Source organism: Hydractinia symbiolongicarpus, chromosome 11, assembly GCF_029227915.1.
Source record: "Hydractinia symbiolongicarpus strain clone_291-10 chromosome 11, HSymV2.1, whole genome shotgun sequence".
Classification (NCBI taxonomy): domain Eukaryota; kingdom Metazoa; phylum Cnidaria; class Hydrozoa; order Anthoathecata; family Hydractiniidae; genus Hydractinia; species Hydractinia symbiolongicarpus.
Window position 1 is genome coordinate 15,905,841 of NC_079885.1, and position 26,723 is coordinate 15,932,563.

A 26,723-nucleotide genomic window follows, 5' to 3' on the forward strand; every position below is an offset into this window, starting at 1 on the left:
TGGCGATGTAGTTACTTTGCTAATTAACTTTGCCATATGAAAATTATGTCTGAAAGTACCCTAGATTTCCTTCGTTGGAACTTTTTACCGGAAATCTTAAAGCGCATGGTTGTCGTAATTTATGGATAGCGCTTGAAATGAGCTTTCCAATGCACACAAACACGACCTATTTCGGATGATCCAGTCAAGAAATATGACCTTCAAAGTTTAAACAATTTTCGATGTAATGTGCTAATAAATCGTAGATATCTGCCCGTTTGTTTGTCTACGACCATACCACGATGAACACACCTGTTCTCGTCCGATCACGGAAGTTACGCATCGTCGGGCCGGGATAGTACTTGGATGGGGGACCGCCTGGGAACTCCCGGTGTCGTAGGCTATTGACTTTTTCACGTTACATTATTTATCATTACGACTGTGACATATCTTTTTTACGCAATAGCCGCTGAGTAAATCAAGTAAGGGACGTGATTAGAAGTTTCTTTCCATTCAAAACGGCTACAATCTTGCTGCAATAAATGCGCCAAGTCGCAAATGAATGGATTACGAGCGTCAGACAAAGAAAATGGCGATGTAGTTACTTTGCTAATTAACTTTGCCATATGAAAATTAAGTCTGAAAGTACCCTAGATTTCCTTCGTTGGAACTTTTTACCGGAAATCTTAAAGCGCATGGTTGTCGTACCGAATCGATAGCGCTTAAAAAGAGCTTTCAAATGCACATAAACACGACCTATTTCGGATGATCCAGTCAAGAAATATGACCTTTAAAGTTTGAACCATTTTTGATGTAATGTGCTAATAAATCGTAGATATCTGCCCGTTTGTTTGTGTACGACCATACCACGACAAACACACCTGTTCTCGTCCGATCACGGAAGTTAAGCATCGTCGGGCCGGGATAGTACTTGGATGGGGGACCGCCTGGGAACTCCCGGTGTCGTAGGCTATTGACTTTTTCACGTTACATTATTTATCATTACGACTGTGACGTATCTTTTTTTCGCAATAGCCGCTTTGTAAATCAAGTAAGGGACTTGATTAGAAGTTTCTTTCCCTTCAAAACGGCTACGATCTGGCTGCAATAAATGCGCCACGACGCAAATGAATGAATTACGAGCGTCAGACAAAGAAAATGGCGATGTAGTTAATTTGCTAAATAACTTTGTCATATGAAAATTAAGTCTGAAAGTACCCTAGATTGCCTTCGTTGTAACTTTTTACCGGAAATCTTAAAGCGCATGGTTGTCGTAATTTATGGATAGCGCTTGAAATGAGCTTTCAAATGCACATAAACACGACCTATTTCGGATGATCCAGTCAAGAAATATGACCTTTAAAGTTTAAACAATTTTCGATGTAATGTGCTAATAAATCGTAGATATCTGCCCGTTTGTTTGTCTACGACCATACCACGATGAACACACCTGTTCTCGTCCGATCACGGAAGTTACGCATCGTCGCGCCGGGATAGTACTTGGATGGGGGACCGCCTGGGAACTCCCGGTGTCGTAGGCTATTGACTTTTTCACGTTACATTATTTATCATTACGACTGTGACATATCTTTTTTACGCAATAGCCGCTGAGTAAATCAAGTAAGGGACGTGATTAGAAGTTTCTTTCCATTCAAAACGGCTACAATCTTGCTGCAATAAATGCGCCATGTCGCAAATGAATGGATTACGAGCGTCAGACAAAGAAAATGGCGATGTAGTTACTTTGCTAATTAACTTTGCCATATGAAAATTAAGTCTGAAAGTACCCTAGATTTCCTTCGTTGGAACTTTTTACCGGAAATCTTAAAGCGCATGGTTGTCGTACCGAATCGATAGCGCTTAAAAAGAGCTTTCAAATGCACATAAACACGACCTATTTCGGATGATCCACTCAAGAAATATGACCTTTAAAGTTTGAACCATTTTCGATGTAATGTGCTAATAAATCGTAGATATCTGCCCGTTTGTTTGTCTACGACCATACCACGATGAACACACCTGTTCTCGTCCGATCACGGAAGTTAAGAATCGTCGGGCCGGGATAGTACTTGGATGGGGGACCACCTGGGAACTCCCGGTGTCGTAGGCTATTGAATTTTTCACGTTACATTATTTATCATTACGACTGTGACATATCTTTTTTACGCAATAGCCGCTGAGTAAATCAAGTAAGGGACGTTATTAGAAGTTTCTTTCCCTTCAAAACGGCTACGATCTGGCTGCAATAAATGCGCCACGTCGCAAATCAATGGATTACGAGCGTCAGACAAAGAAAATGGCGAAGTAGTTAATTTGCTAATTAACTTTGTCATATGAAAATTAAGTCTGAAAGTACCCTAGATTGCCTTCGTTGGAACTTTTTACCGAAAATCTTAAAGCGCATGGTTGTCGTAATTAATGATTAGCGCTTGAAATGAGCTTTCAAATGCACATAAACACGACCTATTTCGGATGATCCAGTCAAGAAATATGACCTTTAAAGTTTGAACCATTTTCGATGTAATGTGCTAATAAATCGTAGATATCTGCCCGTTTGTTTGTCTAAGACCATACCACGATGAACACACCTGTTCTCGTCCGATCACGGAAGTTAAGCATCGTCGGGCCGGGATAGTACTTGGATGGGGGACCGCCTGGGAACTCCCGGTGTCGTAGGCTATTGACTTTTTCACGTTACATTATTTATCATTACGACTGAGACGTATCTTTTTTAGGCAATAGCCGCTGAGTAAATCAAGTAAGGGACGTGATTAGAAGTTTCTTTCCCTTCAAAACGGCTACGATCTGGCAGCAATAAATGCGCCACGTCGCAAATGAATGGATTACGAGCGTCAGACAAAGAAATTGGCGATGTAGTTAATTTGCTAATTAACTTTGTCATATGAAAATTAAGTCTGAAAGTACCCTAGATTGCCTTCGTTGGAACTTTTTACCGGAAATCATAAAGCGCATTATTGTTAAAAAGAATCGATAGCGCTTAAAAGGAGCTGTCAAATGCACATAAACACGACCTATTTCGAATGATCCAGTCAAGAAATATGACCTTTAAAGTTTGAACCATTTTCGATGTAATGTGCTAATAAATCGTAGATATCTGCCCGTTTGTTTGTCTACGACCATACCACGATGAACACACCTGTTCTCGTCCGATCACGGAAGTTAAGCATCGTCGGGTCGGGATAGTACTTGGATGGGGCACCGCCTGGGATCTCCCGGTGTCGTAGGCTATTGACTATTTCACGTTACATTATTTATCATTACGACTGTGACGTATCTTTTTTACGCAATAGCCGCTGAGTAAATCAAGTAAGGGACGTGATTAGAAGTAGCTTTCCCTTAAAACGGCTACAATCTGGCAGCAATAAATGCGCCACGTCGCAAATGAATGGATTACGAGCGTCAGACAAAGAAATTGGCGATGTAGTTAATTTGCTAATTAACTTTGTCATATGAAAATTAAGTCTGAAAGTACCCTAGATTGCCTTCGTTGGAACTTTTTACCGGAAATCATAAAGCGCATTATTGTTAAAAAGAATCGATAGCGCTTAAAAGGAGCTGTCAAATGCACATAAACACGACCTATTTCGAATGATCCAGTCAAGAAATATGACCTTTAAAGTTTGAACCATTTTCGATGTAATGTGCTAATAAATCGTAGATATCTGCCCGTTTTTTTGTCTACGACCATACCACGATGAACACACCTGTTCTCGTCCGATCACGGAAGTTAAGCATCGTCGGGTCGGGATAGTACTTGGATGGGGCACCGCCTGGGATCTCCCGGTGTCGTAGGCTATTGACTATTTCACGTTACATTATTTATCATTACGACTGTGACGTATCTTTTTTACGCAATAGCCGCTGAGTAAATCAAGTAAGGGACGTGATTAGAAGTAGCTTTCCCTTAAAACGGCTACAATCTTGCTGCAATAAATGCGCCACGTCGCAAATAAATGGATTACGAGCGTCAGACAAAGAAAATGGCGATGTAGTTACTTTGCTAATTAACTTTGTCATATGAAAATTAAGTCTGAAAGTACCCTAGATTTCCTTCGTTGGAACTTTTTACCGGAAATCGTAAAGACCATGGTTGTCGTAATTAATGGATAGCGCTTGAAATGAGCTTTCAAATGCACATAAACACGACCTATTTCGGATAATCCAGTCAAGAAATATGACCTTTAAAGTTTGAACCATTTTCGATGTAATGTGCTAATAAATCGTAGATATCTGCCCGTTTGTTTGTCTACGACCATACCACGATGAACACACCTGTTCTCGTCCGATCACGGAAGTTAAGCATCGTCGGGCCGGGATAGTAATTGGATGGAGGACCGCCTGGGAACTCCCGGTGTCGTAGGCTATTGACTTTTTCACGTTACATTATTTATCATTACGACTGTGACGTATCTTTTTTACGCAATAGCCGCTGAGTAAATCAAGAAAGAGACATGATTAGAAGTTGCTTTCCCTTCAAAACGGCTACGATCTGGCAGCAATAAATGCGCCAAGTCGCAAATGAATGGATTACGAGCGTCAGACAAAGAAAATGGCGATGTAGTTAATTTGCTAATTAACTTTGTCATATGAAAATTAAGTCTGAAAGTACCCTAGATTGCCTTCGTTGGAAATTTTTACCGGAAATCTTAAAGCGCATGGTTGTCGTAATTAATGGAAAGCGCTTGAAATGAGCTTTCAAATGCACATAAACACGACCTATTTCGGATAATCCAGTGAAGAAATATGACCTTTAAAGTTTAAACCATTTTCGATGTAATGTGCTAATAAATCGTAGATATCTGCCCGTTTGTTTGTCTACGACCATACCACGATGAACACACCTGTTCTCGTCCGATCACGGAAGTTACGCATCGTCGGGCCGGGATAGTACTTGGATGGGGGACCGGCTGGGAACTCCCGGTGTCGTAGGCTATTGACTTTTTCACGTTACATTATTTATCATTACGACTGTGACATATCTTTTTTACGCAATAGCCGCTGAGTAAATCAAGTAAGGGACGTGATTAGAAGTTTCTTTCCATTCAAAACGGCTACAATCTTGCTGCAATAAATGCGCCATGTCGCAAATGAATGGATTACGAGCGTCAGACAAAGAAAATGGCGATGTAGTTACTTTGCTAATTAACTTTGCCATATGAAAATTAAGTCTGAAAGTACCCTAGATTTCCTTCGTTGGAACTTTTTACCGGAAATCTTAAAGCGCATGGTTGTCGTACCGAATCGATAGCGCTTAAAAAGAGCTTTCAAATGCACATAAACACGACCTATTTCGGATGATCCAGTCAAGAAATATGACCTTTAAAGTTTGAACCATTTTTGATGTAATGTGCTAATAAATCGTAGATGTCTGCCCTTTGTTTGTGTACGACCATACCACGACAAACACACCTGTTCTCGTCCGATCACGGAAGTTAAGCATCGTCGCGCCGGGATAGTACTTGGATGGGGGACCGCCTGGGAACTCCCGGTGTCGTAGGCTATTGACTTTTTCACGTTACATTCTTTATCATTACGACTGTGACGTATCTTTTTTAGGCAATAGCCGCTGAGTAAATCAAGTAAGGGACGTGATAAGAAGTTTTTTCCCTTCAAAACGGCTACGATCTGGCAGCAATAAATGCGCCACGTCGCAAATGAATGGATTACGAGCGTCAGACAAAAAAAATGGCGATGTAGTTAATTTGCTAATTAACTTTGTCATATGAAAATTAAGTCTGAAAGTACCCTAGATTTCCTTCGTTGGAACTTTTTACCGGAAATCATAAAGCGCATTATTGTTGACAAGAATCGATAGCGCTTAAAAAGAGCTGTCAAATGCACATAAACACGACCTATTTCGAATGATCCAGTCAAAAAATATGACCTTTAAAGTTTGAACCATTTTCGATGTAATGTGCTAATAAATCGTAGATATCTGCCCGTTTGTTTGTCTAAGACCATACCACGATGAACACACCTGTTCTCGTCCGATCACGGAAGTTAAGCATCGTCGGGCCGGGATAGTACTTGGATGGGGGACCGCCTGGGAACTCCCGGTGTCGTAGGCTATTGACTTTTTCACGTTACATTATTTATCATTACGACTGAGACGTATCTTTTTTAGGCAATTGCCGCTGAGTAAATCAAGTAAGGGACGTGATTAGAAGTTTCTTTCCCTTCAAAACGGCTACGATCTGGCAGCAATAAATGCGCCACGTCGCAAATGAATGGATTACGAGCGTCAGACAAAGAAATTGGCGATGTAGTTAATTTGCTAATTAACTTTGTCATATGAAAATTAAGTCTGAAAGTACCCTAGATTGCCTTCGTTGGAACTTTTTACCGGAAATCATAAAGCGCATTATTGTTAAAAAGAATCGATAGCGCTTAAAAGGAGCTGTCAAATGCACATAAACACGACCTATTTCGAATGATCCAGTCAAGAAATATGACCTTTAAAGTTTGAACCATTTTCGATGTAATGTGCTAATAAATCGTAGATATCTGCCCGTTTGTTTGTCTACGACCATACCACGATGAACACACCTGTTCTCGTCCGATCACGGAAGTTAAGCATCGTCGGGTCGGGATAGTACTTGGATGGGGCACCGCCTGGGATCTCCCGGTGTCGTAGGCTATTGACTATTTCACGTTACATTATTTATCATTACGACTGTGACGTATCTTTTTTACGCAATAGCCGCTGAGTAAATCAAGTAAGGGACGTGATTAGAAGTAGCTTTCCCTTAAAACGGCTACAATCTGGCAGCAATAAATGCGCCACGTCGCAAATGAATGGATTACGAGCGTCAGACAAAGAAATTGGCGATGTAGTTAATTTGCTAATTAACTTTGTCATATGAAAATTAAGTTTGAAAGTACCCTAGATTGCCTTCGTTGGAACTTTTTACCGGAAATCATAAAGCGCATTATTGTTAAAAAGAATCGATAGCGCTTAAAAGGAGCTGTCAAATGCACATAAACACGACCTATTTCGAATGATCCAGTCAAGAAATATGACCTTTAAAGTTTGAACCATTTTCGATGTAATGTGCTAATAAATCGTAGATATCTGCCCGTTTGTTTGTCTACGACCATACCACGATGAACACACCTGTTCTCGTCCGATCACGGAAGTTAAGCATCGTCGGGTCGGGATAGTACTTGGATGGGGCACCGCCTGGGATCTCCCGGTGTCGTAGGCTATTGACTATTTCACGTTACATTATTTATCATTACGACTGTGACGTATCTTTTTTACGCAATAGCCGCTGAGTAAATCAAGTAAGGGACGTGATTAGAAGTAGCTTTCCCTTAAAACGGCTACAATCTTGCTGCAATAAATGCGCCACGTCGCAAATAAATGGATTACGAGCGTCAGACAAAGAAAATGGCGATGTAGTTACTTTGCTAATTAACTTTGTCATATGAAAATTAAGTCTGAAAGTACCCTAGATTTCCTTCGTTGGAAATTTTTACCGGAAATCTTAAAGACCATGGTTGTCGTAATTAATGGATAGCGCTTGAAATGAGCTTTCAAATGCACATAAACACGACCTATTTCGGATAATCCAGTCAAGAAATATGACCTTTAAAGTTTGAACCATTTTCGATGTAATGTGCTAATAAATCGTAGATATCTGCCCGTTTGTTTGTCTACGACCATACCACGATGAACACACCTGTTCTCGTCCGATCACGGAAGTTAAGCATCGTCGGGCCGGGATAGTAATTGGATGGAGGACCGCCTGGGAACTCCCGGTGTCGTAGGCTATTGACTTTTTCACGTTACATTATTTATCATTACGACTGTGACGTATCTTTTTTACGCAATAGCCGCTGAGTAAATCAAGAAAGAGACATGATTAGAAGTTGCTTTCCCTTCAAAACGGCTACGATCTGGCAGCAATAAATGCGCCAAGTCGCAAATGAATGGATTACGAGCGTCAGACAAAGAAAATGGCGATGTAGTTAATTTGCTAATTAACTTTGTCATATGAAAATTAAGTCTGAAAGTACCCTAGATTGCCTTCGTTGGAAATTTTCACCGGAAATCTTAAAGCGCATGGTTGTCGTAATTAATGGAAAGCGCTTGAAATGAGCTTTCAAATGCACATAAACACGACCTATTTCGGATAATCCAGTGAAGAAATATGACCTTTAAAGTTTAAACCATTTTCGATGTAATGTGCTAATAAATCGTAGATATCTGCCCGTTTGTTTGTCTACGACCATACCACGATGAACACACCTGTTCTCGTCCGATCACGGAAGTTAAGCATCGTCGGGCCGGGATAGTACTTGGATGGGGGACCGCCTGGGAACTCCCGGTGTCGTAGGCTATTGACTTTTTCACGTTACATTATTTATCATTACGCCTGTGACGTATCTTTTTTACGCACTAGCCGCTGAGTAAATCAAGAAAGAGACATGATTAGAAGTTTCTTTACCTTCAAAACGGCTACGATCTGGCAGCGATAAATGCGCCACGTCGCAAATGAATGGATTACGAGCGTCAGACAAAGAAAATGGCGATGTAGTTAATTTGCTAATTAACTTTGTCATATGAAAATTAAGTCTGAAAGTACCCTAGATTGCCATCGTTGGAACTTTTTACCGGAAATCATAAAGCGCATTATTGTTAAAAAGAATCGATAGCGCTTAAAAAGAGCTTTCAAATACACATAAACACGACCTATTTCGGATGATCCAGTCAAGAAATATGACCTTTAAAGTTTGAACCATTTTCGATGTAATGTGGTAATAAATCGTAGATATCTGCCCGTTTGTTTGTCTACGACCATACCACGATGAACACACCTGTTCTCGTCCGATCACGGAAGTTAAGCATCGTCGGGCCGGGATAGTACTTGGATGGGGGACCGCCTGGGAACTCCCGGTGTCGTAGGCTATTGACTTTTTCACGTTACATTATTTATCATTACGACTGTGACGTATCTTTTTTAGGCAATAACCGCTGAGTAAATCAAGTAAGGGACGTGATTAGAAGTTTCTTTTACTTCAAAACGGCTACGATCTGGCAGCAATAAATGCGCCACGTCGCAAATGAATGGATTACGAGCGTCACACAAAGAAAATGGCGATGTAGTTACTTTGCTAATTAACTTTGTCATATGAAAATTAAGTCTGAAAGTACCCTAGATTGCCTTCGTTGGAACTTTTTACCGGAAATCATAAACCGCATTATTGTTGACAAGAGTCGATAGCGCTTAAAAAGAGCTGTCAAATGCACATAAACACGACCTATTTCGGATGATCCAGTCAAGAAATATGACCTTTAAAGTTTGAACCATTTTCGATGTAATGTGGTAATAAATCGTAGATATCTGCCCGTTTGTTTGTCTACGACCATACCACGATGAACACACCTGTTCTCGTCCGATCACGAAAGTTAAGCATCGTCGGGCCGGGATAGTACTTGGATAGGGGACCGCCTGGGAACTCCCGGTGTCGTAGGCTATTGACTTTTTCACGTTACATTATTTATCATTACGACTGTGACGTATCTTTTTTAGGCAATAGCCGCTGAGTAAATCAAGTAAGGGACGTGATTAGAAGTTTCTTTCACTTCAAAACGGCTACGATCTGGCAGCAATAAATGCGCCACGTCGCAAATGAATGGATTACGAACGTCAGACAAAGAAAATGGCGATGTAATTAATTTGCTAATTAACTTTGTCATATGAAAATTAAGTCTGAAAGTACCCTAGATTGCCATCGTTGGAACTTTTTACCGGAAATCATAAAGCGCATTATTGTTAAAAAGAATCGATAGCGCTTAAAAAGAGCTTTCAAATGCACATAAACACGACCTATTTCGGATGATCCAGTCAAGAAATATGACCTTTAAAGTTTGAGCCATTTTCGATGTAATGTGGTAATAAATCGTAGATATCTGCCCGTTTGTTTGTCTACGACCATACCACGATGAACACACCTGTTCTCGTCCGATCAAGGAAGATAAGCATCGTCGGGCCGGGATAGTACTTGGATGGGGGACCGCCTGGGAACTCCCGGTGTCGTAGGCTATTGACTTTTTCACGTTACATTATTGATCATTACGACTGTGACGTATATTTTTTAGGCAATAGCCGCTGAGTAAATCAAGTAAGGGACGTGATTAGAAGTTTCTTTCACTTCAAAACGGCTACGATCTGGCAGCAATAAATGCGCCACGTCGCAAATGAATGGATTACGAGCGTCACACAAAGAAAATGGCGATGTAGTTACTTTGCTAATTAACTTTGTCATATGAAAATTAAGTCTGAAAGTACCCTAGATTGCCTTCGTTGGAACTTTTTACCGGAAATCATAAAGCGCATTATTGGTGACAAGAATCGATAGCGCTTAAAAAGAGCTTTCAAATGCACATAAACACGACCTATTTCGGATGATCCAGTCAAGAAATATGACCTTTAAAGTTTAAACCATTTTCGATGTAATGTGCTAATAAATCGTAGATATCTGCCCGTTTGTTTGTCTACGACCATACCACGATGAACACACCTGTTCTCGTCCGATCACGGAAGTTAAGCATCGTCGGGTCGGGATAGTACTTGGATGGGGCACCGCCTGGGATCTTCCGGTGTCGTAGGCTATTGACTATTTCACGTTACATTATTTATCATTACGACTGTGACGTATCTTTTTTACGCACTAGCCGCTGAGTAAATCAAGTAAGGGACGTGATTAGCAGTTGCTTTCCCTTCAAAACGGCTACAATCTTGGTGCAATAAATGCGCCACGTCGCAAATAAATGGATTACGAGCGTCAGACAAAGAAAATGGCGATGTAGTTACTTTGCTAATTAACTTTGTCATATGAAAATTAAGTCTGAAAGTACCCTAGATTGCCTTCGTTGGAACTTTTTACCGGAAATCATAAAGCGCATTATTGTTGACAAGAATCGATAGCGCTTAAAAAGAGCTGTCAAATGCACATAAACACGACCTATTTCGGATGATCCAGTCAAGAAATATGACCTTTAAAGTTTGAACCATTTTCGATGTAATGTGCTAATAAATCGTAGATATCTGCCCGTTTGTTTGTCTACGACCATACCACGATGAACACACCTGTTCTCGTCCGATCACGAAAGTTAAGCATCGTCGCGCCGGGATAGTACTTGGATAGGGGACCGCCTGGGAACTCCCGGTGACGTAGGCTATTGACTTTTTCACGTTACATTATTTATCATTACGACTGTGACGTATCTTTTTTAGGCAATAGCCGCTGAGTAAATCAAGTAAGGGACGTGATTAGAAGTTTCTTTCACTTCAAAACGGCTAAGATCTGGCAGCGATAAATGCGCCACGTCGCAAATGAATGGATTATGAACGTCAGACAAAGAAAATGGCGATGTAGTTAATTTGCTAATTAACTTTGTCATATGAAAATTAAGTCTGAAAGTACCCTAGATTGCCATGGTTGGAACTTTTTACCGGAAATCATAAAGCGCATTATTGGTAAAAAGAATCGATAGCGCTTAAAAAGAGCTTTCAAATGCACATAAACACGACCTATTTCGGATGATCCAGTCAAGAAATATGACCTTTAAAGTTTGAACCATTTTCGATGTAATGTGCTAATAAATCGTAGATATCTGCCCGTTTGTTTGTCTACGACCATACCACGATGAACACACCTGTTCTCGTCCGATCACGGAAGTTAAGCATCGTCGGGCCGGGATAGTACTTGGATGTGGGACCGCCTGGGAACTCCCAGTGTCGTAGGCTATTGACTTTTTCACGTTACATTATTTATCATTACGACTGTGACGTATCTTTTTTACGCAATAGCCGCTGAGTAAATCAAGAAAGAGACATGATTAGAAGTTTCTTTACCTTCAAAACGGCTACGATCTGGCAGCGATAAATGCGCCACGTCGCAAATGAATGGATTACGAGCGTCAGACAAAGAAAATGGCGATGTAGTTACTTTGCTAATTAACTTTGTCATATGAAAATTAAGTCTGAAAGTACCCTAGATTGCCTTCGTTGGAACTTTTTACCGGAAATCATAAAGCGCATTATTGTTGACAAGAATCGATAGCGCTTAAAAAGAGCTGTCAAATGCACATAAACACGACCTATTTCGGATGATCCAGTCAAGAAATATGACCTTTAAAATTTGAACCATTTTCGATGTAATGTGCTAATAAATCGTAGATATCTGCCCGTTTGTTTGTCTACGACCATACCACGATGAACACACCTGTTCTCGTCCGATCACGAAAGTTAAGTATCGTCGGGCCGGGATAGTACTTGGATAGGGGACCGCCTGGGAACTCCCGGTGTCGTAGGCTATTGACTTTTTCACGTTACATTATTTATCATTACGACTGTGACGTATCTTTTTTAGGCAATAGCCGCTGAGTAAATCAAGTAAGGGACGTGATTAGAAGTTTCTTTCACTTCAAAACGGCTACGATCTGGCAGCGATAAATGCGCCACGTCGCAAATGAATGGATTACGAACGTCAGACAAAGAAAATGGCGATGTAGTTAATTTGCTAATTAACTTTGTCATATGAAAATTAAGTCTGAAAGTACCCTAGATTGCCATGGTTGGAACTTTTTATCGGAAATCATAAAGCGCATTATTGTTAAAAAGAATCGATAGCGCCTAAAAAGAGCTTTCAAATGCACATAAACACGACCTATTTCGGATGATCCAGTCAAGAAATATGACCTTTAAAGTTTGAGCCATTTTCGATGTAATGTGGTAATAAATCGTAGATATCTGCCCGTTTGTTTGTCTACGACCATACCACGATGAACACACCTGTTCTCGTCCGATCACGGAAGATAAGCATCGTCGGGCCGGGATAGTACTTGGATGGGGGACCGCCTGGGAACTCCCGGTGTTGTAGGCTTTTGACTTTTTCACGTTACATTATTTATCATTACGACTGTGACGTATCTTTTTTAGGCAATAGCCGCTGAGTAAATCAAGTAAGGGACGTGATTAGAAGTTTCTTTCACTTCAAAACGGCTACGATCTGGCAGCAATAAATGCACCACGTCGCAAATGAATGGATTACGAGCGTCAGACAAAGAAAATGGCGACGTAGTTACTTTGCTAATTAACTTTGTCATATGAAAATTAAGTCTGAAAGTACCCTAGATTGCCTTCGTTGGAACTTTTTACCGGAAATCATAAAGCGCATTATTGGTGACAAGAATCGATAGCGCTTAAAAAGAGCTTTCAAATGCACATAATCACGACCTATTTCGGATAATCCAATCAAGAAATATGACCTTTAAAGTTTGAACCAATTTCGATGTAATGTGGTAATAAATCCTAGATATCTGCCCGTTTGTTTGTCTACGAACATACCACGATGAACACACCTGTTCTCGTCCGATCACGGAAGATAAGCATCGTCGGGCCGGGATAGTACTTGGATGGGGGACCGCCTGGGAACTCCCGGTGTTGTAGGCTATTGACTTTTTCACGTTACATTATTTATCATTACGACTGTGACGTATCTTTTTTAGGCAATAGCCGCTGAGTAAATCAAGTAAGGGACGTGATTAGAAGTTTCTTTCACTTCAAAACGGCTACGATCTGGCAGCAATAAATGCACCACGTCGCAAATGAATGGATTACGAGCGTCAGACAAAGAAAATGGCGATGTAGTTACTTTGCTAATTAACTTTGTCATATGAAAATTAAGTCTGAAAGTACCCTAGATTGCCTTCGTTGGAACTTTTTACCGGAAATCATAAAGCGCATTATTGGTGACAAGAATCGATAGCGCTTAAAAAGAGCTTTCAAATGCACATAAACACGACCTATTTCGGATAATCCAATCAAGAAATATGACCTTTAAAGTTTGAACCAATTTCGATGTAATGTGCTAATAAATCGTAGATATCTGCCCGTTTGTTTGTCTACGACCATACCACGATGAACACACCTGTTCTCGTCCGATCACGGAAGTTAAGCATAGTCGGGCCGGGATAGTACATGGATAGGGGACCGCCTGGGAACTCCCGGTGTCGTAGGCTATTGACTTTTTCACGTTACATTATTTAACATTACGACTGTGACGTATCTTTTTTAGGCAATAGCCGCTGAGTAAATCAAGTAAGGGACGTGATTAGAAGTTTCTTTCATTTCAAAAGGGCTACGATCTGGCAGCAATAAATGCGCCACGTCGCAAATGAATGGATTACGAGCGTCAGACAAAGAAAATAGCGATGTAGTTAATTTGCTAATTAACTTTGTCATATGAAAATTAAGTCTGAAAGTACCCTAGATTGCCTTTGTTGGAACTTTTTACCGGTAATCTTAAAGTGCATAGTTATCGTAATAAATGGATAGCGCTTGAAATGAGCTTTCAAATGCACATAAACACGACCTATTTCGGATGATCCAGTCAAGAAATATGACCTTTAAAGTTTAAACCATTTTCGATGTAATGTGCTAATAAATCGTAGATATCTGCCCGTTTGTTTGTCTACGACCATACCACGATGAACACACCTGTTCTCGTCCGATCACGGAAGTTAAGCATCGTCGGGTCGGGATAGTACTTGGATGGGGCACCGCCTGGGATCTTCCGGTGTCGTAGGCTATTGACTATTTCACGTTACATTATTTATCATTACGACTGTGACGTATCTTTTTTACGCACTAGCCGCTGAGTAAATCAAGTAAGGGACGTGATTAGCAGTTGCTTTCCCTTCAAAACGGCTACAATCTTGGTGCAATAAATGCGCCACGTCGCATGTAAATGGATTACGAGCGTCAGACAAAGAAAATGGCGATGTAGTTACTTTGCTAATTAACTTTGTCATATGAAAATTAAGTCTGAAAGTACCCTAGATTGCCTTCGTTGGAACTTTTTACCGGAAATCTTAAAGCGCATTATTGTCGTAAAGAATCCATAGCGCTTGAAAAGAACTTTCAAATGCACATAAACACGAACTATTTCCGATCACCCAGTCAAGAATTATGATCTTTAAAGTTCGAACCATTTTCGATGTAATGTGCTAATAAATCGTAGATATCTACCCGTATGTTTGTCTACGACCATACCACGATGAACACACCTGTTCTCGTCCGATCACGGAAGTTAAGCATCGTCGGGCCGGGATAGTACTTGGATGGGGGACCGCCTGGGAACTCCCGGTGTCGTAGGCTATTGACTTTTTCACGTTACATTATTTATCATTACGACTGTGACGTATCTTTTTTACGCAATAGCCGCTGAGTAAATCAAGTAAGGGACGTGATTAGAAGTAGCTTTCCCTTAAAACGGCTACAATCTTGCTGCAATAAATGCGCCACGTCGCAAATAAATGGATTACGAGCGTCAGACAAAGAAAATGGCGATGTAGTTACTTTGCTAATTAACTTTGTCATATGAAATTTAAGTCTGAAAGTACCCTAGATTGCCTTCGTTGGAACTTTTTACCGGAAATCTTAAAGCGCATGGTTGTCGTAATTAATGGATAGCGCTTGAAATGAGCTTTCAAATGCACATAAACACGACCTATTTCGGATAATCCAGTCAAGAAATATGACCTTTAAAGTTTAAACCATTTTCGATGTAATGTGCTAATAAATCGTAGATATCTGCCCGTTTGTTTGTCTACGACCATACCACGATGAACACACCTGTTCTCGTCCGATCACGGAAGTTAAGCATCGTCGGGCCGGGATAGTACTTGGATGGGGGACCGCCTGGGAACTCCCGGTGTCGTAGGCTATTGACTTTTTCACGTTACATTATTTATCATTACGACTGTGACGTATCTTTTTTACGCAATAGCCGCTGAGTAAATCAAGTAAGGGACGTGATTAGAAGTTGCTTTCCCTTCAAAACGGCTACGATCTTGCTGCAATAAATGCGCCACGTCGCAAATAAATGGATTACGAGCGTCAGACAAAGAAAATGGCGATGTAGTTACTTTGCTAATTAACTTTGTCATATGAAAATTAAGTCTGAAAGTACCCTAGATTTCCTTCGTTGGAACTTTTTACCGGAAATCTTAAAGCGCATGGTTGTCGTAATTAATGGATAGCGCTTGAAATGAGCTTTCAAATGCACATAAACACGAACTATTTCGGATAATCCAGTCAAGAAATATGACCTTTAAAGTTTGAACCATTTTCGATGTAATGTGCTAATAAATCGTAGATATCTGCCCGTTTGTTTGTCTACGACCATACCACGATGAACACACCTGTTCTCGTCCGATCACGGAAGTTAAGCATCGTCGGGCCGGGATAGTACTTGGATGGGGGACCGCCTGGGAAATCCCGGTGTCGTAGGCTATTGACTTTTTCACGTTACATTATTTATCATTACGACTGTGACGTATCTTTTTTACGCAATAGCCGCTGAGTAAATCAAGAAAGAGACATGATTAGAAGTTGCTTTCCCTTCAAAACGGCTACGATCTGGCAGCAATAAATGCGCCAAGTCGCAAATGAATGGATTACGAGCGTCAGACAAAGAAAATGGCGATGTAGTTAATTTGCTAATTAACTTTGTCATATGAAAATTAAGTCTGAAAGTACCCTAGATTGCCTTCGTTGGAACTTTTTACCGGAAATCTTAAAGCGCATGGTTGTCGTAATTAATGGAAAGCGCTTGAAATGAGCTTTCAAATGCACATAAACACGACCTATTTCGGATAATCCAGTGAAGAAATATGACCTTTAAAGTTTAAACCATTTTCGATGTAATGTGCTAATAAATCGTAGATATCTGCCCGTTTGTTTGTCTACGACCATACCACGATGAACACACCTGTTCTCGTCCGATCACGGAAGTTAAGCATCGTCGGGCCGGGATAGTACTTGAATGGGGGACCGCCTGGGAACTCCCGGTGTCGTAGGCTATTGACTTTTTCACCTTACATTATTTATCATTACGACTGTGACGTATCTTTTTTACGTAATAGCCGCTGAGTAAATCAAGTAAGAGACGTGATTAGAAGTTTCTTTCCCTTCAAAACGGCTACGATCTGGCAGTAATAAATGCGCCACGTCGCAAATGAATGGATTACGAGCGTCAGACAAAGAAAATGGCGATGTAGTTAATTTGCTAATTAACTTTGTCATATGAAAATTAAGTCTGAAAGTACCCTAGATTGCCATCGTTGGAACTTTTTACCGGAAATCATAAAGCGCATTATTGTTAAAAAGAATCGATAGCGCTTAAAAAGAGCTGTCAAATGCACATAAACACGACCTATTTCGAATGATCCAGTCAAGAAATATGAACTTTAAAGTTTGAACCATTTTCAATGTAATGTGCTAATAAATCGTAGATATCTGCCCGTTTGTTTGTCTACGACCATACCACGATGAACACACCTGTTCTCGTCCGATCACGGAAGTTAAGCATCGTCGGGCCGGGATAGTACTTGGATGGGGGACCGCCTGGGAACTCCCGGTGTCGTAGGCTATTGACTTTTTCACGTTACATTATTTATCATTACGACTGTGACGTACCTTTTTTACGCAATAGCCGCTGAGTAAATCAAGAAAGAGACATGATTAGAAGTTTCTTTACCTTCAAAACGGCTACGATCTGGCAGCGATAAATGCGCCACGTCGCAAATGAATGGATTACGAGCGTCACACAAAGAAAATGGCGATGTAGTTACTTTGCTAATTAACTTTGTCATATGAAAATTAAGTCTGAAAGTACCCTAGATTGCCTTCGTTGGAACTTTTTACCGGAAATCATAAAGCGCATTATTGTTGACAAGAATCGATAGTGCTTAAAAAGAGCTGTCAAATGCACATAAACACGACCTCTTTCGGATGATCCAGTCAAGAAATATGACCTTTAAAGTTTGAACCATTTTCGATGTAATGTGCTAATAAATTGTAGATATCTGCCGGTTGTTTGTCTACGACCATACCACGATGAACACACCTGTTCTCGTCCGATCACGGAAGTTAATCATCGTCGGGCCGGGATAGTACTTGGATAGGGGACCGCCTGGGAACTCCCGGTGTCGTAGGCTATTGACTTTTTCACGTTACATTATTTATCATTACGACTGTGACGTATCTTTTTTAGGCAATAGCCGCTGAGTAAATCAAGTAAGGGACGTGATTAGAAGTTTCTTTCACTTCAAAACGGCTACGATCTGGCAGCGATAAATGCGCCACGTTGCAAATGAATGGATTACGAACGTCAGACAAAGAAAATGGCGATGTAGTTAATTTGCTAATTAACTTTGTCATATGAAAATTAAGTCTGAAAGTACCCTAGATTGCCATCGTTGGAACTTTTTACCGGAAATCATAAAGCGCATTATTGTTAAAACGAATCGATAGCGCTTAAAAAGAGCTTTCAAATGCACATAAACACGACCTATTTCGGATGATCCAGTCAAGAAATATGACCTTTAAAGTTTGAACCATTTTCGATGTAATGTGGTAATAAATCGTAGATATCTGCCCGTTTGTTTGTCTACGACCATACCACGATGAACACACCTGTTCTCGTCCGATCACGGAAGTTAAGCATCGTCGGGCCGGGATAGTACATGGATAGGGGACCGCCTGGGAACTCCCGGTGTCGTAGGCTATTGACCTTTTCACGTTACATTATTTAACATTACGACTGTGACGTATCTTTTTTAGGCAATAGCCGCTGAGTAAACCAAGTAAGGGATGTGATTAGAAGTTTCTTTCATTTCAAAACGGCTACGATCTGGCAGCAATAAATGCGCCACGTCGCAAATGAATGGATTACGAGCGTCAGACAAAGAAAATAGCGATGTAGTTAATTTGCTAATTAACTTTGTCATATGAAAATTAAGTCTGAAAGTACCCTAGATTGCCTTTGTTGGAACTTTTTACCGGAAATCTTAAAGCGCATAGTTATCGTAATTAATGGATAGCGCTTGAAATGAGCTTTCAAATGCACATAAACACGACCTATTTCGGATGATCCAGTCAAGAAATATGACCTTTAAAGTTTGAACCATTTTCGATGTAATGTGCTAATAAATCGTAGATATCTGCCCGTTTGTTTGTCTACGACCATACCACGATGAACACACCTGTTCTCGTCCGATCACGGAAGTTAAGCATCGTCGGGCCGGGATAGTACATGGATAGGGGACCGCCTGGGAACTCCCGGTGTCGTAGGCTATTGACTTTTTCACGTTACATTATTTATCATTACGACAGTGACGTAACTTTTTTAGGCAATAGCCGCTGAGTAAATCAAGTAAGGGACGTGATTAGAAGTTTCTTTCACTTCAAAACGGCTACGATCTGGCAGCAATAAATGCGCCACGTCGCAAATTAATGGATTACGAGCGTCAGACAAAGAAAATAGCGATGTAGTTAATTTGCTAATTAACTTTGTCATATGAAAATTAAGTCTGAAAGTACCCTAGATTGCCTTTGTTGGAACTTTTTAGCGGAAATCTTAAAGCGCATAGTTATCGTAATTAATGGATAGCGCTTGAAATGAGCTTTCAAATGCACATAAACACGACCTATTTCGGATGATCCAGTCAAGAAATATGACCTTTAAAGTTTAAACCATTTTCGATGTAATGTGCTAATAAATCGTAGATATCTGCCCGTTTGTTTGTCTACGACCATACCACGATGAACACACCTGTTCTCGTCCGATCACGGAAGTTAAGCATCGTCGGGTCGGGATAGTACTTGGATGGGGAACCGCCTGGGATCTTCCGGTGTCGTAGGCTATTGACTATTTCACGTTACATTATTTATCATTACGACTGTGACGTATCTTTTTTACGCACTAGCCGCTGAGTAAATCAAGTAAGGGACGTGATTAGCAGTTGCTTTCCCTTCAAAACGGCTACAATCTTGGTGCAATAAATGCGCCACGTCGCAAATAAATGGATTACGAGCGTCAGACAAAGAAAATGGCGATGTAGTTACTTTGCTAATTAACTTTGTCATATGAAAATTAAGTCTGAAAGTACCCTAGATTGCCTTCGTTGGAACTTTTTACCGGAAATCTTAAAGCGCATTATTGTCGTAAAGAATCCATAGCGCTTAAAAAGAACTTTCAAATGCACATAAACACGAACTATTTCCGATCACCCAGTCAAGAATTATGATCTTTAAAGTTCGAACCATTTTCGATGTAATGTGTTAATAAATCGTAGATATCTACCCGTATGTTTGTCTACGACCATACCACGATGAACACACCTGTTCTCGTCCGATCACGGAAGTTAAGCATCGTCGGGCCGGGATAGTACTTGGATGGGGGACCGCCTGGGAACTCCCGGTGTCGTAGGCTATTGACTTTTTCACGTTACATTATTTGTCATTACGACTGTGACGTATCTTTTTTACGCAATAGCCGCTGAGTAAATCAAGTAAGGGACTTGATTAGAAGTTTCTTTCCCTTCAAAACGGCTACGATCTGGCTGCAATAAATGCGCCACGACGCAAATGAATGAATTACGAGCGTCAGACAAAGAAAATGGCGATGTAGTTAATTTGCTAAATAACTTTGTCATATGAAAATTAAGTCTGAAAGTACCCTAGATTGCCTTCGTTGGAACTTTTTACTGGAAATCTTAAAGCGCATGGTTGTCGTAATTAATGGATAGCGCTTGAAATGAGCTTTCAAATGCACATAAACACGACCTATTTCGGATGATCCAGTCAAGAAATATGACCTTTAAAGTTTAAACCATTTTCGATGTAATGTGCTATCAAATCGTAGATATCTGCCCGTTTGTTTGTCTACGACCATACCACGATGAACACACCTGTTCTCGTCGGATCACGGAAGTTAAGCATCGTCGGGCCGGGATAGTACTTGGATGGGGGACCGCCTGGGAACTCCCGGTGTCGTAGGCTATTGACTTTTTCACGTTACATTATTTATCATTACGACTGTGACATATCTTTTTTACGCAATAGCCGCTGAGTAAATCAAGTAAGGGACGTGATTAGAAGTTTCTTTCCATTCAAAACGGCTACAATCTTGCTGCAATAAATGCGCCACGTCGCAAATGAATGGATTACGAGCGTCAGACAAAGAAAATAGCGATGTAGTTACTTTGCTAATTAACTTTGTCATATGAAAATTAAGTCTGCAAGTACCCTAAATTTCCTTCGTTGGAACTTTTACCGGAAATCTTAAAGCGCATGGTCGTCGTACCGAATCGATAGCGCTGAAAAAGAGCTTTCAAATGCACATAAACACGACCTATTTCGGATAATCCAGTCAAGAAATATGACCTTTAAACGTTAAACCATTTTCGATGTAATGTGCTAATAAATCGTAGATATCTGCCCGTTTGTTTGTCTACGACCATACCACGATGAACACACCTGTTCTCGTCCGATCACGAAAGTTAAGCATCGTCGGGCCGGGATAGTACTTGGATGGGGGACTGCCTGGGAACTCCCGGTGTCGTAGGCTATTGACTTTTTCACGTTACATTATTTATCATTACGACTGTGACGTATCTTTTTTACGCAATAGCCGCTGAGTAAATCAAGTAAGGGACGTTATTAGAAGTTTCTTTCCCTTCAAAACGGCTACGATCTGGCTGCAATAAATGCGCCACGTCGCAAATCAATGGATTACGAGCGTCAGACAAAGAAAATGGCGATGTAGTTACTTTGCTAATTAACTTTGTCATATGAAAATTAAGTCTGAAAGTACCCTAGATTGCCTTCGTTGGAACTTTTTACCGGAAATCATAAAGCGCATTATTGTTGCCAAGAATCGATAGCGCTTAAAAAGAGCTTTCAAATGCACATAAACACGACCTATTTCGGATGATCCAGTCAAGAAATATGACCTTTAAAGTTTGAACCATTTTCGATGTAATGTGCTAATAAATCGTAGATATCTGCCCGTTTGTTTGTCTACGACCATACCACGATGAACACACCTGTTCTCGTCCGATCACGGAAGTTAAGCATCGTCGGGCCGGAATAGTACATGGATAGGGGACCGCCTGGGAACTCCCGGTGTCGTAGGCTATTGACTTTTTCACGTTACATTATTTATCATTACGACTGTGACGTATCTTTTTTACGCAATAGCCGCTGAGTAAATCAAGTAAGGGACGTGATTAGAAGTTTCTTTCACTTCAAAACGGCTACGATCTGGCAGCAATAAATGCGCCACGTCGCAAATGAATGGATTACGAGCGTCAGACAAAGAAAATAGCGATGTAGTTAATTTGCTAATTAACTTTGTCATATGAAAATTAAGTCTGAAAGTACCCTAGATTGCCTTTGTTGGAACTTTTTACCGGAAATCTTAAAGCGCATGGTTATCGTAATTAATGGATAGCGCTTGAAATGAGCTTTCAAATGCACATAAACACGACCTATTTCGGATGATCCAGTCAAGAAATATGACCTTTAAAGTTTGAACCATTTTCGATGTAATGTGCTAATAAATCGTAGATATCTGCCCGTTTGTTTGTCTACGACCATACCACGATGAACACACCTGTTCTCGTCCGATCACGGAAGTTAAGCATCGTCGGGCCGGGATAGTACATGGATACGGGACCGCCTGGGAACTCCCGGTGTCGTAGGCTATTGACTTTTTCACGTTACATTATTTATCATTACGACTGTGACGTATCTTTTTTACGCAATAGCCGCTGAGTAAATCAAGTAAGGGACGTGATTAGAAGTTTCTTTCACTTCAAAACGGCTACGATCTGGCAGCAATAAATGCGCCACGTCGCAAATGAATGGATTACGAGCGTCAGACAAAGAAAATAGCGATGTAGTTAATTTGCTAATTAACTTTGTCATATGAAAATTAAGTCTGAAAGTACCCTAGATTGCCTTTGTTGGAACTTTTTACCGGAAATCTTAAAGCGCATGGTTATCGTAATTAATGGATAGCGCTTGAAATGAGCTTTCAAATGCACATAAACACGACCTATTTCGGATGATCCAGTCAAGAAATATGACCTTTAAAGTTTGAACCATTTTCGATGTAATGTGCTAATAAATCGTAGATATCTGCCCGTTTGTTTGTCTACGACCATACCACGATGAACACACCTGTTCTCGTCCGATCACGGAAGTTAAGCATCGTCGGGCCGGGATAGTACATGGATAGGGGACCGCCTGGGAACTCCCGGTGTCGTAGGCTATTGACTTTTTCACGTTACATTATTTATCATTACGACTGTGACGTATCTTTTTTACGCAATAGCCGCTGAGTAAATCAAGTAAGGGACGTGATTAGAAGTTGCTTTCACTTCAAAACGGCTACGATCTGGCAGCAATAAATGCGCCACGTCGCAAATGAATGGATTACGAGCGTCAGACAAAGAAAATAGCGATGTAGTTAATTTGCTAATTAACTTTGTCATATGAAAATTAAGTCTGAAAGTACCCTAGATTGCCTTTGTTGGAACTTTTTACCGGAAATCTTAAAGCGCATGGTTATCGTAATTAATGGATAGCGCTTGAAATGAGCTTTCAAATGCACATAAACACGACCTATTTCGGATGATCCAGTCAAGAAATATGACCTTTAAAGATTAAACCATTTTCGATGTAATGTGCTAATAAATCGTAGATATCTGCCCGTTTGTTTGTCTACGACCATACCACGATGAACACACCTGTTCTCGTCGGATCATGGAAGTTAAGCATCGTCGGCCCGAGATAGTACTTGGATGGGGGACCGCCTGGGAACTCCCGGTGTCGTAGGCTATTGACTTTTTCACGTTACATTATTTATCATTACGACTGTGACATATCTTTTTTACGCAATAGCCGCTGAGTAAATCAAGTAAGGGACGTGATTAGAAGTTTCTTTCCATTCAAAACGGCTACAATCTTGCTGCAATAAATGCGCCACGTCGCAAATGAATGGATTACGAGCGTCAGACAAAGAAAATAGCGATGTAGTTACTTTGCTAATTAACTTTGTCATATGAAAATTAAGTCTGAAAGTACCCTAGATTGCCTTCGTTGGAACTTTTTACCGGAAATCATAAAGCGCATTATTGTTGCCAAGAATCGATAGCGCTTAAAAAGAGCTTTCAAATGCACATAAACACGACCTATTTCGGATGATCCAGTCAAGAAATATGACCTTTAAAGTTTGAACCATTTTCGATGTAATGTGCTAATAAATCGTAGATATCTGCCCGTTTGTTTGTCTACGACCATACCACGATGAACACACCTGTTCTCGTCCGATCACGGAAGTTAAGCATCGTCGGGCCGGGATAGTACATGGATAGGGGACCGCCTGGGAACTCCCGGTGTCGTAGGCTATTGACTTTTTCACGTTACATTATTTATCATTACGACTGTGACGTATCTTTTTTACGCAATAGCCGCTGAGTAAATCAAGTAAGGGACGTGATTAGAAGTTTCTTTCACTTCAAAACGGCTACGATCTGGCAGCAATAAATGCGCCACGTCGCAAATGAATGGATTACGAGCGTCAGACAAAGAAAATAGCGATGTAGTTAATTTGCTAATTAACTTTGTCATATGAAAATTAAGTCTGAAAGTACCCTAGATTGCCTTTGTTGGAACTTTTTACCGGAAATCTTAAAGCGCATGGTTATCGTAATTAATGGATAGCGCTTGAAATGAGCTTTCAAATGCACATAAACACGACCTATTTCGGATGATCCAGTCAAGAAATATGACCTTTAAAGTTTGAACCATTTTCGATGTAATGTCCTAATAAATCGTAGATATCTGCCCGTTTGTTTGTGTACGACCATACCACGATGAACACACCTGTTCTCGTCCGATCACGGAAGTTAAGCATCGTCGGGCCGGGATAGTACATGGATAGGGGACCGCCTGGGAACTCCCGGTGTCGTAGGCTATTGACTTTTTCACGTTACATTATTTATCATTACGACTGTGACGTATCTTTTTTACGCAATAGCCGCTGAGTAAATCAAGTAAGGGACGTGATTAGAAGTTTCTTTCACTTCAAAACGGCTACGATCTGGCAGCAATAAATGCGCCACGTCGCAAATGAATGGATTACGAGCGTCAGACAAAGAAAATAGCGATGTAGTTAATTTGCTAATTAACTTTGTCATATGAAAATTAAGTCTGAAAGTACCCTAGATTGCCTTTGTTGGAACTTTTTACCGGAAATCTTAAAGCGCATGGTTATCGTAATTAATGGATAGCGCTTGAAATGAGCTTTCAAATGCACATAAACACGACCTATTTCGGATGATCCAGTCAAGAAATATGACCTTTAAAGATTAAACCATTTTCGATGTAATGTGCTAATAAATCGTAGATATCTGCCCGTTTGTTTGTCTACGACCATACCACGATGAACACACCTGTTCTCGTCGGATCATGGAAGTTAAGCATCGTCGGGCCGGGATAGTACTTGGATGGGGGACCGCCTGGGAACTCCCGGTGTCGTAGGCTATTGACTTTTTCACGTTACATTATTTATCATTACGACTGTGACATATCTTTTTTACGCAATAGCCGCTGAGTAAATCAAGTAAGGGACGTGATTAGAAGTTTCTTTCCATTCAAAACGGCTACAATCTTGCTGCAATAAATGCGCCACGTCGCAAATGAATGGATTACGAGCGTCAGACAAAGAAAATAGCGATGTAGTTACCTTGCTAATTAACTTTGTCATATGAAAATTAAGTCTGAAAGTACCCTAGATTGCCTTCGTTGGAACTTTTTACCGGAAATCTTAAAGCGCATTATTGTCGTAAAGAATCCATAGCGCTTAAAAAGAACTTTCAAATGCACATAAACACGAACTATTTCCGATCACCCAGTCAAGAATTATGATCTTTAAAGCTCGAACCATTTTCGATGTAATGTGCTAATAAATCGTAGATATCTACCCGCATGTTTGTCTACGACCATACCACGATGAACACACCTGTTCTCGTCCGATCACGGAAGTTAAGCATCGTCGGGCCTGGATAGTACTTGGATGGGGGACCGCCTGGGAACTCCCGGTGTCGTAGGCTATTGACTTTTTCACGTTACATTATTTATCATTACGACTGTGACGTATCTTTTTTACGCAATAGCCGCTGAGTAAATCAAGTAAGGGACTTGATTAGAAGTTTCTTTCCCTTCAAAACGGCTACGATCTGGCTGCAATAAATGCGCCACGACGCAAATGAATGAATTACGAGCGTCAGACAAAGAAAATGGCGATGTAGTTAATTTGCTAAATAACTTTGTCATATGAAAATTAAGTCTGAAAGTACCCTAGATTGCCTTCGTTGGAACTTTTTACTGGAAATCTTAAAGCGCATGGTTGTCGTAATTAATGGATAGCGCTTGAAATGAGCTTTCAAATGCACATAAACACGACCTATTTCGGATGATCCAGTCAAGAAATATGACCTTTAAAGTTTAAACCATTTTCGATGTAATGTGCTATCAAATCGTAGATATCTGCCCGTTTGTTTGTCTACGACCATACCACGATGAACACACCTGTTCTCGTCGGATCACGGAAGTTAAGCATAGTCGGGCCGGGATAGTACTTGGATGGGGGACCGCCTGGGAACTCCCGGTGTCGTAGGCTATTGACTTTTTCACGTTACATTATTTATCATTACGACTGTGACGTATCTTTTTTACGCAATAGCCGCTGAGTAAATCAAGTAAGGGACGTGATTAGAAGTTTCTTTCCATTCAAAACGGCTACAATCTGGCTGCAATAAATGCGCCACGTCGCAAATCAATGGATTACGAGCGTCA

The 26,723-nt window shown here is 40.6% G+C and overlaps 45 non-coding genes and 2 pseudogenes across 45 annotated transcripts; all 47 read left to right on the forward strand.

Moving 5' to 3' along the window:
- The first annotated feature begins 263 nt into the window (after positions 1-263).
- On the forward strand, positions 264-382 carry LOC130616621 (5S ribosomal RNA). The gene has a single exon (XR_008977701.1). It is a non-coding gene; the product is annotated as a 5S ribosomal RNA (ribosomal RNA).
- Positions 383-832: 450 nt separating this feature from the next.
- On the forward strand, positions 833-951 carry LOC130617885 (5S ribosomal RNA). Its single transcript, XR_008978962.1, has one exon. It is a non-coding gene; the product is annotated as a 5S ribosomal RNA (ribosomal RNA).
- Positions 952-1,401: 450 nt separating this feature from the next.
- Positions 1,402-1,520, forward strand: LOC130617940 (5S ribosomal RNA). Its single transcript, XR_008979016.1, has one exon. It is a non-coding gene; the product is annotated as a 5S ribosomal RNA (ribosomal RNA).
- A 450-nt stretch (positions 1,521-1,970) lies between these two features.
- Positions 1,971-2,089, forward strand: LOC130616320 (5S ribosomal RNA). The gene has a single exon (XR_008977403.1). It is a non-coding gene; the product is annotated as a 5S ribosomal RNA (ribosomal RNA).
- Positions 2,090-2,539: 450 nt separating this feature from the next.
- Positions 2,540-2,658, forward strand: LOC130616724 (5S ribosomal RNA). Its single transcript, XR_008977805.1, has one exon. It is a non-coding gene; the product is annotated as a 5S ribosomal RNA (ribosomal RNA).
- Positions 2,659-3,108: 450 nt separating this feature from the next.
- Positions 3,109-3,227, forward strand: LOC130617954 (5S ribosomal RNA). The gene has a single exon (XR_008979030.1). It is a non-coding gene; the product is annotated as a 5S ribosomal RNA (ribosomal RNA).
- A 449-nt stretch (positions 3,228-3,676) lies between these two features.
- Positions 3,677-3,795, forward strand: LOC130617955 (5S ribosomal RNA). Its single transcript, XR_008979031.1, has one exon. It is a non-coding gene; the product is annotated as a 5S ribosomal RNA (ribosomal RNA).
- A 449-nt stretch (positions 3,796-4,244) lies between these two features.
- LOC130617323 (5S ribosomal RNA) lies at positions 4,245-4,363 on the forward strand. The gene has a single exon (XR_008978401.1). It is a non-coding gene; the product is annotated as a 5S ribosomal RNA (ribosomal RNA).
- A 450-nt stretch (positions 4,364-4,813) lies between these two features.
- On the forward strand, positions 4,814-4,932 carry LOC130617288 (5S ribosomal RNA). The gene has a single exon (XR_008978366.1). It is a non-coding gene; the product is annotated as a 5S ribosomal RNA (ribosomal RNA).
- Positions 4,933-5,381: 449 nt separating this feature from the next.
- LOC130618493 (5S ribosomal RNA) lies at positions 5,382-5,500 on the forward strand (annotated as a pseudogene).
- Positions 5,501-5,949: 449 nt separating this feature from the next.
- On the forward strand, positions 5,950-6,068 carry LOC130616725 (5S ribosomal RNA). Its single transcript, XR_008977806.1, has one exon. It is a non-coding gene; the product is annotated as a 5S ribosomal RNA (ribosomal RNA).
- A 450-nt stretch (positions 6,069-6,518) lies between these two features.
- LOC130617957 (5S ribosomal RNA) lies at positions 6,519-6,637 on the forward strand. Its single transcript, XR_008979032.1, has one exon. It is a non-coding gene; the product is annotated as a 5S ribosomal RNA (ribosomal RNA).
- Positions 6,638-7,086: 449 nt separating this feature from the next.
- Positions 7,087-7,205, forward strand: LOC130617958 (5S ribosomal RNA). The gene has a single exon (XR_008979033.1). It is a non-coding gene; the product is annotated as a 5S ribosomal RNA (ribosomal RNA).
- A 449-nt stretch (positions 7,206-7,654) lies between these two features.
- On the forward strand, positions 7,655-7,773 carry LOC130617325 (5S ribosomal RNA). Its single transcript, XR_008978403.1, has one exon. It is a non-coding gene; the product is annotated as a 5S ribosomal RNA (ribosomal RNA).
- Positions 7,774-8,223: 450 nt separating this feature from the next.
- LOC130615252 (5S ribosomal RNA) lies at positions 8,224-8,342 on the forward strand. The gene has a single exon (XR_008976342.1). It is a non-coding gene; the product is annotated as a 5S ribosomal RNA (ribosomal RNA).
- Positions 8,343-8,792: 450 nt separating this feature from the next.
- Positions 8,793-8,911, forward strand: LOC130615253 (5S ribosomal RNA). The gene has a single exon (XR_008976343.1). It is a non-coding gene; the product is annotated as a 5S ribosomal RNA (ribosomal RNA).
- Positions 8,912-9,361: 450 nt separating this feature from the next.
- LOC130617124 (5S ribosomal RNA) lies at positions 9,362-9,480 on the forward strand. Its single transcript, XR_008978202.1, has one exon. It is a non-coding gene; the product is annotated as a 5S ribosomal RNA (ribosomal RNA).
- Positions 9,481-9,930: 450 nt separating this feature from the next.
- On the forward strand, positions 9,931-10,049 carry LOC130617517 (5S ribosomal RNA). The gene has a single exon (XR_008978594.1). It is a non-coding gene; the product is annotated as a 5S ribosomal RNA (ribosomal RNA).
- Positions 10,050-10,499: 450 nt separating this feature from the next.
- Positions 10,500-10,618, forward strand: LOC130618192 (5S ribosomal RNA). The gene has a single exon (XR_008979266.1). It is a non-coding gene; the product is annotated as a 5S ribosomal RNA (ribosomal RNA).
- A 450-nt stretch (positions 10,619-11,068) lies between these two features.
- LOC130618479 (5S ribosomal RNA) lies at positions 11,069-11,187 on the forward strand (annotated as a pseudogene).
- Positions 11,188-11,637: 450 nt separating this feature from the next.
- Positions 11,638-11,756, forward strand: LOC130617816 (5S ribosomal RNA). The gene has a single exon (XR_008978892.1). It is a non-coding gene; the product is annotated as a 5S ribosomal RNA (ribosomal RNA).
- A 450-nt stretch (positions 11,757-12,206) lies between these two features.
- On the forward strand, positions 12,207-12,325 carry LOC130617734 (5S ribosomal RNA). Its single transcript, XR_008978811.1, has one exon. It is a non-coding gene; the product is annotated as a 5S ribosomal RNA (ribosomal RNA).
- A 450-nt stretch (positions 12,326-12,775) lies between these two features.
- On the forward strand, positions 12,776-12,894 carry LOC130616061 (5S ribosomal RNA). Its single transcript, XR_008977146.1, has one exon. It is a non-coding gene; the product is annotated as a 5S ribosomal RNA (ribosomal RNA).
- Positions 12,895-13,344: 450 nt separating this feature from the next.
- LOC130617234 (5S ribosomal RNA) lies at positions 13,345-13,463 on the forward strand. The gene has a single exon (XR_008978312.1). It is a non-coding gene; the product is annotated as a 5S ribosomal RNA (ribosomal RNA).
- Positions 13,464-13,913: 450 nt separating this feature from the next.
- On the forward strand, positions 13,914-14,032 carry LOC130617948 (5S ribosomal RNA). The gene has a single exon (XR_008979023.1). It is a non-coding gene; the product is annotated as a 5S ribosomal RNA (ribosomal RNA).
- Positions 14,033-14,482: 450 nt separating this feature from the next.
- On the forward strand, positions 14,483-14,601 carry LOC130618193 (5S ribosomal RNA). Its single transcript, XR_008979268.1, has one exon. It is a non-coding gene; the product is annotated as a 5S ribosomal RNA (ribosomal RNA).
- Positions 14,602-15,051: 450 nt separating this feature from the next.
- Positions 15,052-15,170, forward strand: LOC130615254 (5S ribosomal RNA). Its single transcript, XR_008976344.1, has one exon. It is a non-coding gene; the product is annotated as a 5S ribosomal RNA (ribosomal RNA).
- Positions 15,171-15,619: 449 nt separating this feature from the next.
- On the forward strand, positions 15,620-15,738 carry LOC130615255 (5S ribosomal RNA). The gene has a single exon (XR_008976345.1). It is a non-coding gene; the product is annotated as a 5S ribosomal RNA (ribosomal RNA).
- Positions 15,739-16,188: 450 nt separating this feature from the next.
- On the forward strand, positions 16,189-16,307 carry LOC130619204 (5S ribosomal RNA). Its single transcript, XR_008979947.1, has one exon. It is a non-coding gene; the product is annotated as a 5S ribosomal RNA (ribosomal RNA).
- Positions 16,308-16,757: 450 nt separating this feature from the next.
- Positions 16,758-16,876, forward strand: LOC130615648 (5S ribosomal RNA). The gene has a single exon (XR_008976735.1). It is a non-coding gene; the product is annotated as a 5S ribosomal RNA (ribosomal RNA).
- Positions 16,877-17,326: 450 nt separating this feature from the next.
- Positions 17,327-17,445, forward strand: LOC130615256 (5S ribosomal RNA). Its single transcript, XR_008976346.1, has one exon. It is a non-coding gene; the product is annotated as a 5S ribosomal RNA (ribosomal RNA).
- A 449-nt stretch (positions 17,446-17,894) lies between these two features.
- On the forward strand, positions 17,895-18,013 carry LOC130617137 (5S ribosomal RNA). Its single transcript, XR_008978215.1, has one exon. It is a non-coding gene; the product is annotated as a 5S ribosomal RNA (ribosomal RNA).
- Positions 18,014-18,463: 450 nt separating this feature from the next.
- Positions 18,464-18,582, forward strand: LOC130617303 (5S ribosomal RNA). The gene has a single exon (XR_008978381.1). It is a non-coding gene; the product is annotated as a 5S ribosomal RNA (ribosomal RNA).
- A 450-nt stretch (positions 18,583-19,032) lies between these two features.
- On the forward strand, positions 19,033-19,151 carry LOC130617304 (5S ribosomal RNA). Its single transcript, XR_008978382.1, has one exon. It is a non-coding gene; the product is annotated as a 5S ribosomal RNA (ribosomal RNA).
- Positions 19,152-19,601: 450 nt separating this feature from the next.
- LOC130618103 (5S ribosomal RNA) lies at positions 19,602-19,720 on the forward strand. Its single transcript, XR_008979177.1, has one exon. It is a non-coding gene; the product is annotated as a 5S ribosomal RNA (ribosomal RNA).
- Positions 19,721-20,170: 450 nt separating this feature from the next.
- LOC130615257 (5S ribosomal RNA) lies at positions 20,171-20,289 on the forward strand. The gene has a single exon (XR_008976347.1). It is a non-coding gene; the product is annotated as a 5S ribosomal RNA (ribosomal RNA).
- Positions 20,290-20,739: 450 nt separating this feature from the next.
- Positions 20,740-20,858, forward strand: LOC130615902 (5S ribosomal RNA). The gene has a single exon (XR_008976988.1). It is a non-coding gene; the product is annotated as a 5S ribosomal RNA (ribosomal RNA).
- A 449-nt stretch (positions 20,859-21,307) lies between these two features.
- Positions 21,308-21,426, forward strand: LOC130616879 (5S ribosomal RNA). The gene has a single exon (XR_008977959.1). It is a non-coding gene; the product is annotated as a 5S ribosomal RNA (ribosomal RNA).
- Positions 21,427-21,876: 450 nt separating this feature from the next.
- On the forward strand, positions 21,877-21,995 carry LOC130617533 (5S ribosomal RNA). The gene has a single exon (XR_008978611.1). It is a non-coding gene; the product is annotated as a 5S ribosomal RNA (ribosomal RNA).
- Positions 21,996-22,445: 450 nt separating this feature from the next.
- Positions 22,446-22,564, forward strand: LOC130618300 (5S ribosomal RNA). The gene has a single exon (XR_008979373.1). It is a non-coding gene; the product is annotated as a 5S ribosomal RNA (ribosomal RNA).
- Positions 22,565-23,014: 450 nt separating this feature from the next.
- On the forward strand, positions 23,015-23,133 carry LOC130617306 (5S ribosomal RNA). The gene has a single exon (XR_008978383.1). It is a non-coding gene; the product is annotated as a 5S ribosomal RNA (ribosomal RNA).
- Positions 23,134-23,583: 450 nt separating this feature from the next.
- LOC130618297 (5S ribosomal RNA) lies at positions 23,584-23,702 on the forward strand. Its single transcript, XR_008979371.1, has one exon. It is a non-coding gene; the product is annotated as a 5S ribosomal RNA (ribosomal RNA).
- Positions 23,703-24,152: 450 nt separating this feature from the next.
- Positions 24,153-24,271, forward strand: LOC130617307 (5S ribosomal RNA). The gene has a single exon (XR_008978384.1). It is a non-coding gene; the product is annotated as a 5S ribosomal RNA (ribosomal RNA).
- Positions 24,272-24,721: 450 nt separating this feature from the next.
- Positions 24,722-24,840, forward strand: LOC130618054 (5S ribosomal RNA). The gene has a single exon (XR_008979130.1). It is a non-coding gene; the product is annotated as a 5S ribosomal RNA (ribosomal RNA).
- Positions 24,841-25,290: 450 nt separating this feature from the next.
- LOC130616811 (5S ribosomal RNA) lies at positions 25,291-25,409 on the forward strand. The gene has a single exon (XR_008977890.1). It is a non-coding gene; the product is annotated as a 5S ribosomal RNA (ribosomal RNA).
- A 450-nt stretch (positions 25,410-25,859) lies between these two features.
- Positions 25,860-25,978, forward strand: LOC130615317 (5S ribosomal RNA). The gene has a single exon (XR_008976406.1). It is a non-coding gene; the product is annotated as a 5S ribosomal RNA (ribosomal RNA).
- A 450-nt stretch (positions 25,979-26,428) lies between these two features.
- On the forward strand, positions 26,429-26,547 carry LOC130616824 (5S ribosomal RNA). Its single transcript, XR_008977904.1, has one exon. It is a non-coding gene; the product is annotated as a 5S ribosomal RNA (ribosomal RNA).
- Positions 26,548-26,723: the final 176 nt, after the last annotated feature.